Here is a 13,738-nt window from a genome sequence, read left to right as displayed (position 1 = left end):
AAAAAAAAAAGAGAAAGAAAAAGGAAATTTCGTCCCTTGGACTTTTACATCACGAGGACGAAATTTTAATCACGCGATGGCGCGAAGATTTCTCCGTTCGAAAAAAGAAAAAAAAAAAAAAAAAAAACATTGACATACATCGTACGTGACACAGGCGTCGCGCGCTTCTTCACGTTCCTCGAGGAACTTGTCAACCGATTCGAGAACGAATCGGGACACGTACGACCAGATAAATCCTTCAAACATCTTGTTTCTGTCCTCGCGGAACCTCTTTTCTTCTCTCTATGACGTACGTGCTCCAATAATAACTCTTGCATGATCTTTCGGCATAATTGTTGCGCCGTTCGTTGGACAATCTCGGAGGCTCGGAGGTGAATTTTAGAGGGGAAATTAGATCAGCGAAAGCCGCTGAATCTTTCGTTTTTGTTACTCAAAGAAACAATGAACACGATGTGGAACGCTGATGTGGGCGCTGAATGTTAGAATTCAATAACGCGCACGAGGATTACAAGTAGACGTCATTTAATTGGATGACAATAATTACGACACGTCGTCGCACGTTAATTACGAGTAACATTCACATATAATCTCCGTGCGTCGTAAAAAAAAAACGAAATTCCAATTAATTAAGAAAATATCTAACATTCAAAGGTATACTGTATCTTTGAAATTCCAAGGAAACATCCAAAATAGTTTATACATCGATTAAACGAATTTTGTATTCAGTTTTCATTTTTTAAATTAAACTATTCAGTTGGCCGAAAAATAGTTGTACTCTCTCCTGACAAACGTCATTAACCCCGTTTTTAAATCACGAACTTACTCTGTAATCTGATGTTTGATTGTTCAAGCTTGTTTTAGAAAAAGAACATTCGCACGATTTCGCTTACAATTGTTTGTTTGCCGACAAAAAGGATCATATTTTGCCAAGAATTATCTAACCTGTATGGTGAGAAAGCCTTCAAACTACGGGCAGTGTCAGAATTATTTTGCTGAGGATACCGAATCTTAGAATTTTTTTCTCGTTGAGAAAGAAAGTCTAACAAAGCTCTTGTTTCACGCGAAAAAATTCGCCCTTTACTCATGCGCACAAAAAAAAAGACGCAGTTACTTTTTGGCCAACCTAATATTTTTCGTTTTATATTTTCATTTTTTCACTTTCACTCAGAAATATGAATCCGCGAGAAAGTCGTTTCCCTTTCGAAATTCCCTGCGGTCCTCCGACTTTGAAAAAAAAAAAAGAAAAAAAAAGAAATCACGTACAACCGCTAACTATATACCTTCGACCTCGACAAGGTAGAGCTTTCGCGTCATCGTGTTGCAAAAGTTGCACGCTCGGTTTCGCGAACGACACGCAGCGTCTCGCGCGAAGCCTAGCTTCTGGCGCGCGATCTCGTACGAGTGGTTTCCTACAAAAACGGAGGCGACCGAGGCAAACTAGCTACGCGCAATTATTTCTCTCACAACAATGTCGCATATCTCGTCTCTAATCACTAGGCGTTTTACTCGATAAATCAAGCGATCTGGACGTCTGAGTGCTGAGTGTCGAGGTGTAAGTGCTGGAATATACGCTTTTCTCATATACATTTTTTTTTTTTATCTGTTTTCACCATTTTTCATGTCGTATATATTTTTTTTTTCGTTCCTCTTTCTCTCTCTCTCTCTCTCCCTTTCTTTCTCTCTCTCTCTCTCTCTCACTCTACTTGTTTTTTTTCTTTCTTTCTTTCTTGTTCGTCACTTTGGTTTGGCGAATACGACGAATGGGGCGTCGATCGACCTGTGTGTGTGTGTGTGTAAGTGAGTATATAAGTTGGCGACCGAGAGATTCGGGGACGCGGGTCGCGCGCGTGTCGCGCATCATCTGCAAAGCAAAGAAAAAAGAAAAAAAAAAAACAGGAAAAAAAAATCTAAAATCTCTTGGTTGGCACACAAAAACGAAACGATGTGGCATCACGCGGGCCTCCGGCCCGCTTGACTTCGTTACAAGTATGAAAAATATCCCGGCTTGGTATTTTTTTTTCTTTCTTCTTCTTCTCTCTCTCTCTCTCTCGCTCGCTCGCTCGCTCGCTCTCTCGCTCTCTTTCTCTCTTTTCTCTCTTCATTTCATTAAATACCGTTTAAAAAAGTTATTGCATCTGGATAACCTATGTTGTATAGGTACGTAACTTCATTTTTCCATTATCGTATATTGTACAAATATTGTTGTAAGTCGGTACAAACGTTACTGTAGAAAACATAACAATTCGTAGGTTCCTCTCGTCTCAAGCTTTCATCTTTTTTTTTTTTTTTCGTGTGTGTTACCTTATTTTTTCTCTCTCTCTCTCTCTCTCTTTCTCTCTTTCTTTCTTATTCACTCGTATTACATTTTCACCCTTCTTTTCTCTTTCTTTCTATCTCTCACTTTCATTCTCATTCTTTCTCTCTCTCACTGTGTAACTCGCGCGCTCGCTCTTTCTCTCGTTTCCCTTTCGCTCATTTCTTCTGTATTTATCGTTACGGAAAGCTTAGTTAAAGTGTTATACAATCTGTTTAGTACTATGCGAGATTCCGATCTACAGGGTGGCTTTCAAGGTATTTGAACACTGCATTGCTCGTGTTGTCTTGTACGTTCCTGCGTGTATCTGTATATACGTGTCTCTCATTGTCAGCCCTATGTATTTACGCGCGCGTGTGTGTTTCTGTCTGCGTGTGTATGTGTGTGTGTGTGTGTGTGTGCATGTATACGTGTCTGTTCTGCGGGTATCCGGAGCAAACGAGAAAGAACGAACCGAGGAGTGAATGCGGCGATCGAGGCTCGTCGACAGAACCAGAAGAAGACCGATTGTCTCCTTTTGTTACGAAAGAATATGAGAATTAGGGGAAGAATGCGCGACAAGTGGAATTGCCGCTCCATTGATTCAATTCGTTCGCACGTGTTACAAGAGACGAAGAAATTTCCAGTGATTCTTCATATATATATATATGTATATATATAAAGATATTTTGCGAATAATAGGAGCAGTCGTGTCGTTTTGTTTCGTTGTCAGATCAGAGCACGAACACGAGGCCCAAATTGTCACTTTGTTAATTTGAACAAACGATAAAGTTTGCACTTGTTCGAGCTAATTGCCACTTGGTTACGTTAAATTTGCCCCACCGTGCGTAACGTCTCGTTATATATAACTACGAATTAACCGCGAGAACCTCGTCTCAATAGAATGAAATTAAATCAACTATCATCCGTCCTCGATAACATATTCACGTATTATCAAATCACAGCAGACTTTCCTAATCTAGATTCAGTTGTTCGTTTCTACGGAAGAAAAACTTCACTCACTCGCTATCCGTCGCCGACTCTTCTTCGCATTAATCTTTAAGTTTCACTATACCGAGAAACACCAACGATTCATCAATATACTCTAATATTTTCCTAAAATTTCCCAACCTAAAAAAGGCACGCTAATTGTCAGTTCTAAGTGTCAACAAATTGTCCCTAATTATATCGAACGAATTATATCCCCTACCAAAAATTTAAGCCCATCCTCCCAGATTTCCTGCCCGACCGACCGATCAGAGAGGATGTAATAACTTTCCTCGTTATCGCGCGTCGAGCGATCGATCGCGGCGAGTCTCGCGAAAATTTCGAAACGGCTCGACGCTCGCTACGAGGCGACCTGCAACGAGCATTCGTGGACTTTGAACGAGATGCTTACTAAGTACTGTAAAAGTGCGAGTCTGCATATCTCCCTTCGATAATTGCCCAGCCGACGGACGTCCGATGACCAAAATGTGCGACGAGTGCATAAAAGGATCGACGAACGTCGTCCGGCGTCGTCCGTCGTTCCTGGTATCCTTAGCTTTCGCAACGTTCGCTTTTGCGGAAGTCAGGTGACGGGGACGACGAGCTTGTTTGTCGACTCCCCTTTTCATCGGAGAAACCAACAGTCTTTACCATCCAACTGTCGATATCAAGGAATTAAGACACTGCTAATTTCTAACTGCGAGTCAGCAGGCCGCGGTGAATGTGGCTAAAAAGTTTTTCAAACTCCTCGTCGCGAGTACCAGGGTACAATGATTTCGCTTTCGCTCGCGTTTCAAAGATTACTTAGACGACCGGATAAATTTCTAAAGGTTGTCCCGTTTCTGAACGCTGAAACTTTGTTGCTTTCTTTCGCTCCAAAATTCAGCGAACCGAGCGAAAAATAGAAGCAGAGTTAATATCCCAGGGAATGAAGTTGGGAAACCGAGTTTAAGGAATTATCGCGCTTTAAAAAATCGTAGAAAGCAAATTGTAATCGTAACAACAACAGTAATGACAAATAAACGAAGATACGTTTGATATCATCGTTGTTCATTAATTTACCTAATTTGCCTCAAAGCGAAATACAAAGTGGACCGTTGGAAAGAAATCGAATTGACAACGTGTTGAGAGAACTATCCTTTGAGGATATTCGCCGTAAATAAACATTACGTGATCAAATATTATTTACCCTTCAATCAATTTATTCCTTAGATATCCAATATCGATAATGAAATAAACCTCGCCGATTCTTTATGGGGTAAAGCGTCGGCCCCTCGCGGCAATTATTAAATGGAGAAAAGTAATTACGGTATAGAATATACGTACGCGTATCCCGCAAATTAAATAGAAACGTCTTCGCTGATTTAATTTCCATTCGTTCGCGTTTTAATTTCTGTTAATTTGTTTATCGAGAATCGATGCGTTTATAGGGGCGTAGGGGCCGGGGGGGGGGGGGGGCCGGATTCCTCTAAACGAGTTTATTGCAATGGGAACGAGAGTGGCACGCTTACTCTCTCTCTCTCTCTCTCTCTCTCTCGACTTCCTGCTATCTGTTCAACATTTAATATTTATTCATGTAATTAATGAATGTTAAATTAATTCCGCGACGTTGAAACCCGATAGATTAAAGTTTGATTAAAAACCGTTCCATTTATGACGAATCTAATCCACGTTCATCAACCGAATCAAGCTTTTAATCGAGTTGAAAAATTAAAAGGTCCAGTTTCACTATCTTCCAGCCTCTCGGGATGTCCTCACACTTACGTGAATAATAATTTCGACGATCGTTCGTTCGTTTGACTCAAGTTACGACTCACTGCTCTGTAATTCGTTTTTTTATGACAGCGAGCAATTCGAAATATTTTCCCCTCCCCCAATACGTAAATATGAGAACGCTGCGAATGTATTTTTGAACGGTGTTGACAATCTTCGTATTGTTTCCAGGCAGAAGATTCTCTCGAAACTTGAATGAAGTTTATGGTTGCGTTTCGACAGTAACTTCGAAGTTTGTCGTGCTCATTTTTTCATTAAATCGCTATCCTCGATCAAACGCGGAGAGAATATTAATTTCGAAGAATTGCAATTGTACGATATCTATACTCCAGTTGTTCTATAAAAAAAAAATCTTCTATTTATTGTCAATTTTAATTGCATTGTTCACTTGCGTGAAGCTCCTTGTATATAATTTCAGATAAAAAAACCGAGAGTGACACAAGCAAGCAACAAATGATCGAAATTTCACCGCTTAACGAAACCGCCGAGCAGATTTTCTAAACTATTTTTTAAGCCGTCGAGAAAAAGATCTGCGATTTCCCGCTCGGAAACGAACGAGTCCGCGCAAATGAGGGAAAACCAATTGCAAGATTCGCGACGGTGGAGGGGAGGGTAAAGAGAAGGAGGACGCTTTAATAGAAAATTTCACGAATCGTTTGTGGCAGCGTTCTCGGGCCGAGTACCCGGAAGAGAAGGTCGCTCAGGTTTTCAAACGCGCGCAACCACGCCGCAACTTTTCGCGTCCAATGAGGCGTCGCGCGACATTTTTCAGTCGGTCTGCCGTCTCCCTTCTGGGTAAAAGGTCGGTTCGTCGTTTCCGGGATAGGCGTAGGCGAAGCGAGAAAGGTGAAAGGAGCAGAGAGAGAGAGAGAGAGAGAGAGAGAGAGGGGTCGAGATCGTGATACACGCCCCTATTAGTGGAATCTGCTGTCAAGGAACGACCACGTGCTGCGAGATGACGCGAAACACGACTCTCCTCCGAGAGAAAAGAATATTTGCGACGCGAGCGGAAAATCTCTCTCTCTCTCTCTCTTTATCCAGGATGATATTTCAACGCCGGATATTTTCTATTGTGAATCTCGTCCCTCGTGTCATCATCGTTGTACAAATTGAAGCATACTTTGGAAGATCGTAGACGTTCGAACAAGTTGCATAAAAAGCGTTTAAGAATTGTCGAAAAGAAATTCGTTGGCAAACACTGCAAAAAATCCCGATAATTAAAAAAAAAAAAATGCTCCTTTTGGACTCGTCGGATATTTTCTATCGTAAATTTATCGTTCTTGGTATCGTCGATCAACTCGAGGCACTGTGGGTTCGAACAACATCCTTTGAAAATTGTCTCGTGTCAGAGAAAGAAATTCGCAAATGAATATTTTCAAGTTCGTCAAGAACTCGATCGCCAATTTTAACCTCTTGCGCTGGAATGACGTGCCAAGCACGTAGAAAATTTGCTGTCTAAAAATTGCAATATTTTCTCAATTTTAAGTATATTTAAGTATAATCCAGACAAGACAAATAATAAATTTATTACTTCTCAATAATTTCTATCCAGTGACACACCGACGAGTTCAAAAGGAAAAGAAAGCAACGAATTATTGTATACGGCTCGGTCACTCGTTATGGTCCGCGAACCAGTTGCCAGCGCAAGGGGTTGAAAAAGAAAAAAGAAGACGCCCATCCATCCGAATCGAAGAAAGCATCCTCCTTGGAAGAAATTTCAACGAGTCTTCTCTTCTTCCTTTCTTTCTTTTTTCTTTTTTTTTTTTTTTCCACCTTTTCTAACCACGAACGGAAAAGCAGAGTGAAAGTTTCTGCCAAGACACAGAGAGAGAGGCGTAGGAACGCGCGTGGCCCCTGCGGCAGTCGCGCAACCCTCCGGTAACTTCGCCAAGGTTACAGCCTAACTTTTCTCTAGGTAAAAGTCCGAGCGTGCATATACATATACATACATACATACATACACATGTATGTATATATATACACACACGTATGCATAACCAGGTCGCTGTATGAGATAGACGTAGGAACGTGTCACCGGGTGACCCGCTCGGCAAACTCGCGAAACGCGTGTCGCCCAGAACTGGGGTAGTAGGAGCAGTCTCGGCGTGATCGGTCGCACGGGGGTGGTAGGCGTAGGCCTGCCACCTTCCACCTACCCACGTTCTCACGTACACGCGCGTTCAACCTACACCAACAACCTTTGAACGGGTTGTACGTGTCCCTCGGGTCGCGGCAACCAGCACTAAGCGTTCACCTGTCGATACAGTCGAGGACAAAATTCGAGAAGGGTTGGCTCTGACGTCGTCTGGTTCTTACTGGCTCGTTCAGTCGTTCGTTATGCGGCTGCAAAGCCGCACGATATTGATTTATTTATTATTTCTCTTTGCCTTCCCTCTGCTTCGAGAGGCAGATTAACAGGGGTTGAAAAATGTTTTTCGAGCAACGTAAGAGATGAGATGAGTTTCTCAAAGATTCGAGTTGAAGAAAAGATACTGACGAGCAACGTAAAATTGCGATGCAGGATTAGATTTCAAGTTGGTACTGGAAGATGAGTCGATCGAGTTATTAGGTAGTGGCAAAAGAATCAGTTTGTCATTGAGCTCCGCAACTCTGTTGCTCCAACTATCAAGCAGACGCTTGCAATTCCATCTTCGGTTCTCGAGTCGAATAAGAAAATCGCGAACAAGCTGAATAAAATAAATGGCGAATGACGCATCGCGTCGTTCGACACGCAACGATGGCCTTTTAATGGTTCGATTCGAGCCAATCGGACGCGAGATTACGCGTGATATTATCAGCCGAGCCGGCTACGTACAGCCGTGGAAATAAAAGGAAAAAAAAAAAAAAAACAGAAGAAATGCAAACGGCTCGTGTTACGCGAATCACGGCGCGCGGATTCGATAAAACTCCCACTCGAATCAGAGGTCGAAACGGTTACGACCGGTACGTGTCGGACGATGTCCAGGGGCGAAGCCAACGTCCAGCGAAATTTTGGCCAAGACTGTATGTAGGTCGTGTAGGTGGGAGCGTGGCGGTGTTTCAATGCACGCGTAGGCGTTCCTGGCTACGTTTGGAATTGCGCAGGTAGGCGTGACTTGGGGCGGCGCCAGGTGAATACACCCCTGACCTCAGTTCCGCAACTCCACGCGTGTCTTCGAACCTATATCGGCTTTCGATTCTCCTGTCCGAGCCATGCAGTAAGAATCATCGATGCTGCTCTCCTACTTTTCCTCCCCTCTCTCCGTATTCCCGACTTTTTTTTTTTTTTGCATCGTGCGTGTCTTCAATTTTTGCAAAAATTTCCTACCATCGTTGAATCGACTTTCTCTTTCTCCTTTTTTCGAATTTTGGCGAAAAGAAATGAATCCAAAGTCGTATTTCTCTCCGTCGTTAGAAAATTTTCTGAGCCCCGATGGAGGAATTGCTGCTCACACATGTGACCTCGAGCGTTGTCAATTTTCAAAGTTGAATTTCCCAAAATCTCCAAACGAAAAGAAACGAGATAATCGTCGATTATCCGTTTGCTAATTTGCGAAAGAAAGCGATAAACGTCTGTCGCCTATCTCGTTCGAACGCTGCACGGATAACTTCAATTAATTTTAATTAGTTAATTAACGTTCTCTTAAAGCAAGGAATGCTTTTGCAGGCTACTAGCCGGAACAACAGTTTCTTTCGAAACGCTTTTCTAACATCGCAAACAGCGTAAAGATACAGCAAGATACATTTCCTGATATATTGGATGTCGAGTGTGTCTGACAATGGACAATCCGTTTCCCCTTACGCTCCACACTTGCGCCGTTCTTCCTCGTAGTTTGTCTTTCTCGTTCTTACAATACTATTATACGCGTATCCTGGTAATTTTTCACGCGCGCGTCGTTGTTTCAATTTTGTCAACTGAAGATTCTTTTATCTAAGCTATCATTTAAATTATATTATTTGACTGACAGTAAGTAGATTATTCCTCTCATATTAAAATTTGTGATTATTCGAAATTTTCACTATTAATAAGATAGTTAAATGAAATGGTCAAAAGTATCGGTAAATAATGCTCCAATTAATTAATCAATCAATCAATCATGTGTTCTTAATTAGCTGCACGAAACGAATATTTTTCAGCATCGTTGCGAGGTCAAACTACTATTATTAATTGAAGAAAAAAAAAGAAAATGAAATCTAAAACTCGATGATTCTTACTGCGTGTGATTTCGTTGTCGAAAGATTTTCTGGAAACTACATACGTTTTGATTTTAAGATGTTTTCGCACAACGCTCGGTTGTACGGTATACTTTTACGCTACTATCTACTTACTTCGAGATACTTTGCAAAGTTGTTCGGCAACTTAGCCGACGGAATCTCGGGTTTTCGCGGAAACTATTCTATTTACCCCGTGTGCAACTGCGCAAAATTATCTCAGATAATTTCACGACTAGTTGAATCAAACTGTTTCGCCATTCAACAGATAACATTCAACGATGTTCGCGCCACTTAGCTCTCTTAATTCCTTGTAATTCTATTCGCGTCGCTTTCGTTTTTGCAATTGAAACGTAGAATCATCGTTTCTTTCTCCTTCGAATATCGTGTCGCGCGTGAGAATCGCGCGAAGAACCATTCGAAGCAAAAAGAACCAATGAACGAAAATTTCGTTCACGCTTGAAGTTTCATCGACGTTTGAAAGGCTGTTGTCCCAAAAACTTGATATGTTACACTGTTCTATGAAAGAAATCGTTCGTTTTATACTCTGTACAAAAATTTAAAAAATTATCGAAGAGAATCATTGCACTTTACACTTTAACAGCTTGTTTCAGAACGATAGAACCTATGAATTATTACGATATGTTTCGTCCCTGTAATTTCTTCTTCGTTAACTACCTAAATGACGATGACGTAGATCCACGAATGTTCACGCAGCTACGATATTCTTTTATCACAACAAAAAACGCGATTATTGCTTTCGTTAGCAGAAGCGTATTCTTCCTACGAATATGCAACTCTCTCTAAATGTAACACGCAGAAATGTCAGCATTTCTATGTAAAGTTACATTAGGAATCACTTTCGTTAAACATCTCGTTTCGTTCGTCAATATTTTCCATCGAATTTTTTACATATTTTGCTTTACGCTCACCTCCTCTCGCGCCGTATCAAAGATTCAAAAATTCAATTCAGCTTCGTTTCCTTTTAAAACTCTTCTAATACTCGTAGAACCAAGTGACAATCAAGCTCGCTTCTTCGTCCTTTCCTTTGGAAATTTCTCAAAATACAAGTATTCGCACAAAGAACAGATTGTATTTCTTAAAATGATAGAGTTTTTAAGTATCCTTTAATAAACGAAATTCTCCTAAAAAAAAAAAAAGATATCTCCAATAACAACCGGCAAAACCAACATGACATGAATTTTTCCTTTCCTTATTTTCCAAACAATCTTCATCGTACAAAACAAGCCACTTGCATCTTCGTGCAATGAAATCAAGTCGAGAGAGATATCTCGAGACTCTCTGGCGACTGGTCTTGGAACGAGACTCGATCACCCTTAATCCGCGCGGATTCTTGCAAACATACTCGCGGCGAGGGTAATAATTCCGACCAAACGCATCCGATCGCTTTTTCCTCCAGTGGAAATACATCGTCTTTCTTTCTTTCAACTCTTTTTTTCTCTTCTCCTCTCTCATTTGAAATTGTTTTTGAGCCAAAGCGTGAAAGCGCAAATACGGTAACGGCGATATTGCTAATCGAGTGTCCGAACGTCGCCTCTCAATGTCGCGTCGCGGGATGATTTGCTTCTTCCTTTTTTTTTCGCCTGTTTCCGTTCGACCGTCTGTCTGTTTTTCTTTTTCCCCTCCTTCTACCACGCACCGGAGAAGCAGCAGCAGCAGCAGCAGCAGCAGCAGCAGCAGCGGCAGCAGCAACAACTTCGATTTCGCTGCTGGCTTCCGCCCGCGAGATTATCGCCGCGAGAAAATTGACCGCTCCGATCTGAACGGCCAAAATGATTGCAACGCGTCGGGATTCTCCGCCATTTTCTCTCCGCGAGGGAGAGCACAGGGAGTTTCCCAGTGGTGTTTTACCATCCCTCGCAACCCTGCGAGCTGAAATCCCGACGTTTCGCCGAGAGGTAACGAGCGACGGCGCGCATCGGTGACGGCCATCGTCGGCGACGATAATCCCGCGGAAGGCCGCCGGTGTGTAAGAATGAACACGATGTAATGGAATTCGCGTAGTATAAAAGCTCTGAATTCCCCTCTGAAAGTGGGTTATGCAATTTTTTGTTTCGCTTTTTTCTTTCTTTCCTCCTCTTTTTTTTTCTATTTTTTTTTTCTTTTTTTCTTTTCTTTTTTGGTCGAGACGCGTGTTCCCAGGGTCGACGTTAGTTCCCTCTCCTCGGAGAATGGCAGATAATTTCTCGCTCTCTCTCTCTTTCTCTTTCTGTCTCTCTCTTTTACCGCCTGAGATCCCTTCTCGCGCGTCGCCGTGTTCTCCGCATCCGTTCCGCGCGTTTCCGTTGCCGAGTCGATCGACTCGATGAAAGGAACGAACGAACAGTCTCGTTCGTTCCGGTTTCCTATCTATCCGAGGGGACGGGAGGGGAGGTAAAAATTGCAGGAATCCAGGAACTTGAGCGCGTCGAAAATACATAAAATTGCGACAACGAGGTCTCTCTCGCGGCGGCTTTACAGTTTAGATCACACACGTGTGTGATCTACATCGGCGTGATGTAAAAATATCGTGCAAAAATCGTCGGGTGGCTATTGTGTGTGTGTGTGTGTGTGTGTATGTGTGCGTGTGTGTGTCGTACGCGATCCGGCGAGAAACGCGAGTTTTTCCGCGGAAACGGAAGTGCGATCGATCGGCGGAAACGCGGACGAAACGAAGACACGACAAGGGCTAACGTCGATCCTGCATGTGCGGTGTGACTTTGAAAATCGTACAAAACACGGATCACAGTAAAATAATAGAGCATTCGTGCCCAATGTACAAACAATCAAATATATATATTATATATATATAATATATAATATATATAGTATATATATATAGTTTTCTACCTAAAAATTTCGTCAACATATTTTCTCTTTTTCTCTCTCTTTCCTCATTTCTCCGCGTTCGTCGCGCTAGTGTTGTTAATTCATTCGTTCTTTTTCTTTTCTTTTTTTCCTTTCCTTCCGTTCTCGCTCTCTTCGATCGACCTAATATTTTATCATATTGTTTAATAATTACGATTAGGTGTCCCCGTAGTTTTAATGCCTATGCATCTTTATCGTGTATGTATATTATATATATATGTATGTCGCTTGATATATATATAATATAATAAACTTCAACTTAGCCTAGATATTCATACCTATAGGTAATTTCCAGTTTAAATTAGTTCCCCTATTCACATGTTGTTTCGTCTATATCAATATGCCGGTGTATACAATAGTTCTATGTAATGTATCACTAGTCATATCCAATATATATATATAATATACATATATATATATATTAGACATATTTATATATGTATTTATATATATATATATTTTTATATATGTATATATCATAGAATAATATTTCTATGTGTGTATGTATGTACAGCGCCTCGGTATCATTTTTTATCTATCGTTTATATAATACAATCGCTCTCTTTCTCTCTCTTTTTTTATAATATATATATTTATATATATATATATATTGCATTATATACTAAACTATTAAAATACTAGTATAAATATCTCTTGACATACAATATATATATTTTTTCATATATATATATATATATGTATTTATTTATTTATTTATTTATTTATTTATTTATTTATATATGTATAGTGTAACGTGATTTGGCGGAGCCGAAGAAATGGTTTCGAGTTTATCGATTATTCTTGTTCTTTCCAATTTTTTCTTTTCTTCTTTCTTCTCAAAAAAACGATATATGTATGTATATATATATATATATATATATATATATATATATATATATATATATATATATATATATATATATATATATGTATATATATGTACGTAGCACGATGGCATTTCAACGTCTCCGCGAGGTTCACTTCTTTTCTCCCTACTTCGCTCTTTCATTTCTTTCGCTTCCACCTTGTCTCTCTCTCTCTCTCTCTCTCTCTCTCTCTCTCTCTCTCTCTCATGCTCTCACATTCGTTTTCTGTTTCGCATATTCATTCTCTCTCACTTTCTCTCTCTCTCTTTTCCCCGCTCACTCTCGTTTTATACAGTTATTGCTATTGGATTCATTGCATAGTAGGTTTCCCCCGTGTGAACTGATATTACTCACTTGTTTATTCTTCTAAAAGTCTATCTTTTTCTCTCTTGTCCCACCCCGTCTTTTTTTTTTTCTTTTTACTTCTTTTGCTCTATTAACCCCGCTTGCCCGTTTAGTTCGTACGCGAGCGCGACTCTTTCGTCGAAGAGAAGATGTTCGAGCGACCCCCTTTGGATTTCGAGTTCGTCTCGTTCGTCACGTCGATCGCGAAGAGAATACGAGCGTTTTCCCTTTCTCTCTCGAATTCTCTCCAGCCGCGCGGAAGCGACACTTGAAAACACCGTTCTCCACCCCCTCAAAAACGGAGGAAACCGAGTCGAAGAGAAGCACCATGGGGACAGGCGAGTGCTACGATTCTTTTTTTTTCATTTTTTCTTTTTTTTTCTTTTTTTTTTTTTTCTTAACAAAATTCTCGCCC

At 40.9% G+C, this 13,738-nt stretch overlaps 2 protein-coding genes and 1 long non-coding RNA gene across 4 annotated transcripts in view; 1 reads left to right on the top strand and 2 right to left on the bottom strand.

The window, feature by feature from the left end:
• The window catches only part of LOC122530029, an 8,177-nt gene extending 3,114 nt beyond the window's left edge, over nucleotides 1–5,063 (bottom strand). The window contains exon 1 of the long non-coding RNA XR_006306898.1: nucleotides 1,778–5,063. This is a non-coding gene — a long non-coding RNA (uncharacterized LOC122530029). The remainder of the gene's footprint in view (nucleotides 1–1,777) is intronic.
• Nucleotides 1–13,738, bottom strand: part of LOC122530020 (protein bric-a-brac 1-like) — a 144,824-nt gene that overhangs the window by 9,628 nt on the left and 121,458 nt on the right. The window lies entirely within an intron of this gene.
• LOC122530024 overlaps nucleotides 1–13,738 on the top strand; it is a 143,089-nt gene that overhangs the window by 35,759 nt on the left and 93,592 nt on the right. The window lies entirely within an intron of this gene.

Source organism: Frieseomelitta varia, unplaced genomic scaffold, assembly GCF_011392965.1.
Source record: "Frieseomelitta varia isolate USP_RPSP 00005682 unplaced genomic scaffold, Fvar_1.2 scaffold_320, whole genome shotgun sequence".
NCBI lineage: Eukaryota > Metazoa > Arthropoda > Insecta > Hymenoptera > Apidae > Frieseomelitta > Frieseomelitta varia.
This window is presented reverse-complemented; position numbering and strand designations above follow the sequence as displayed.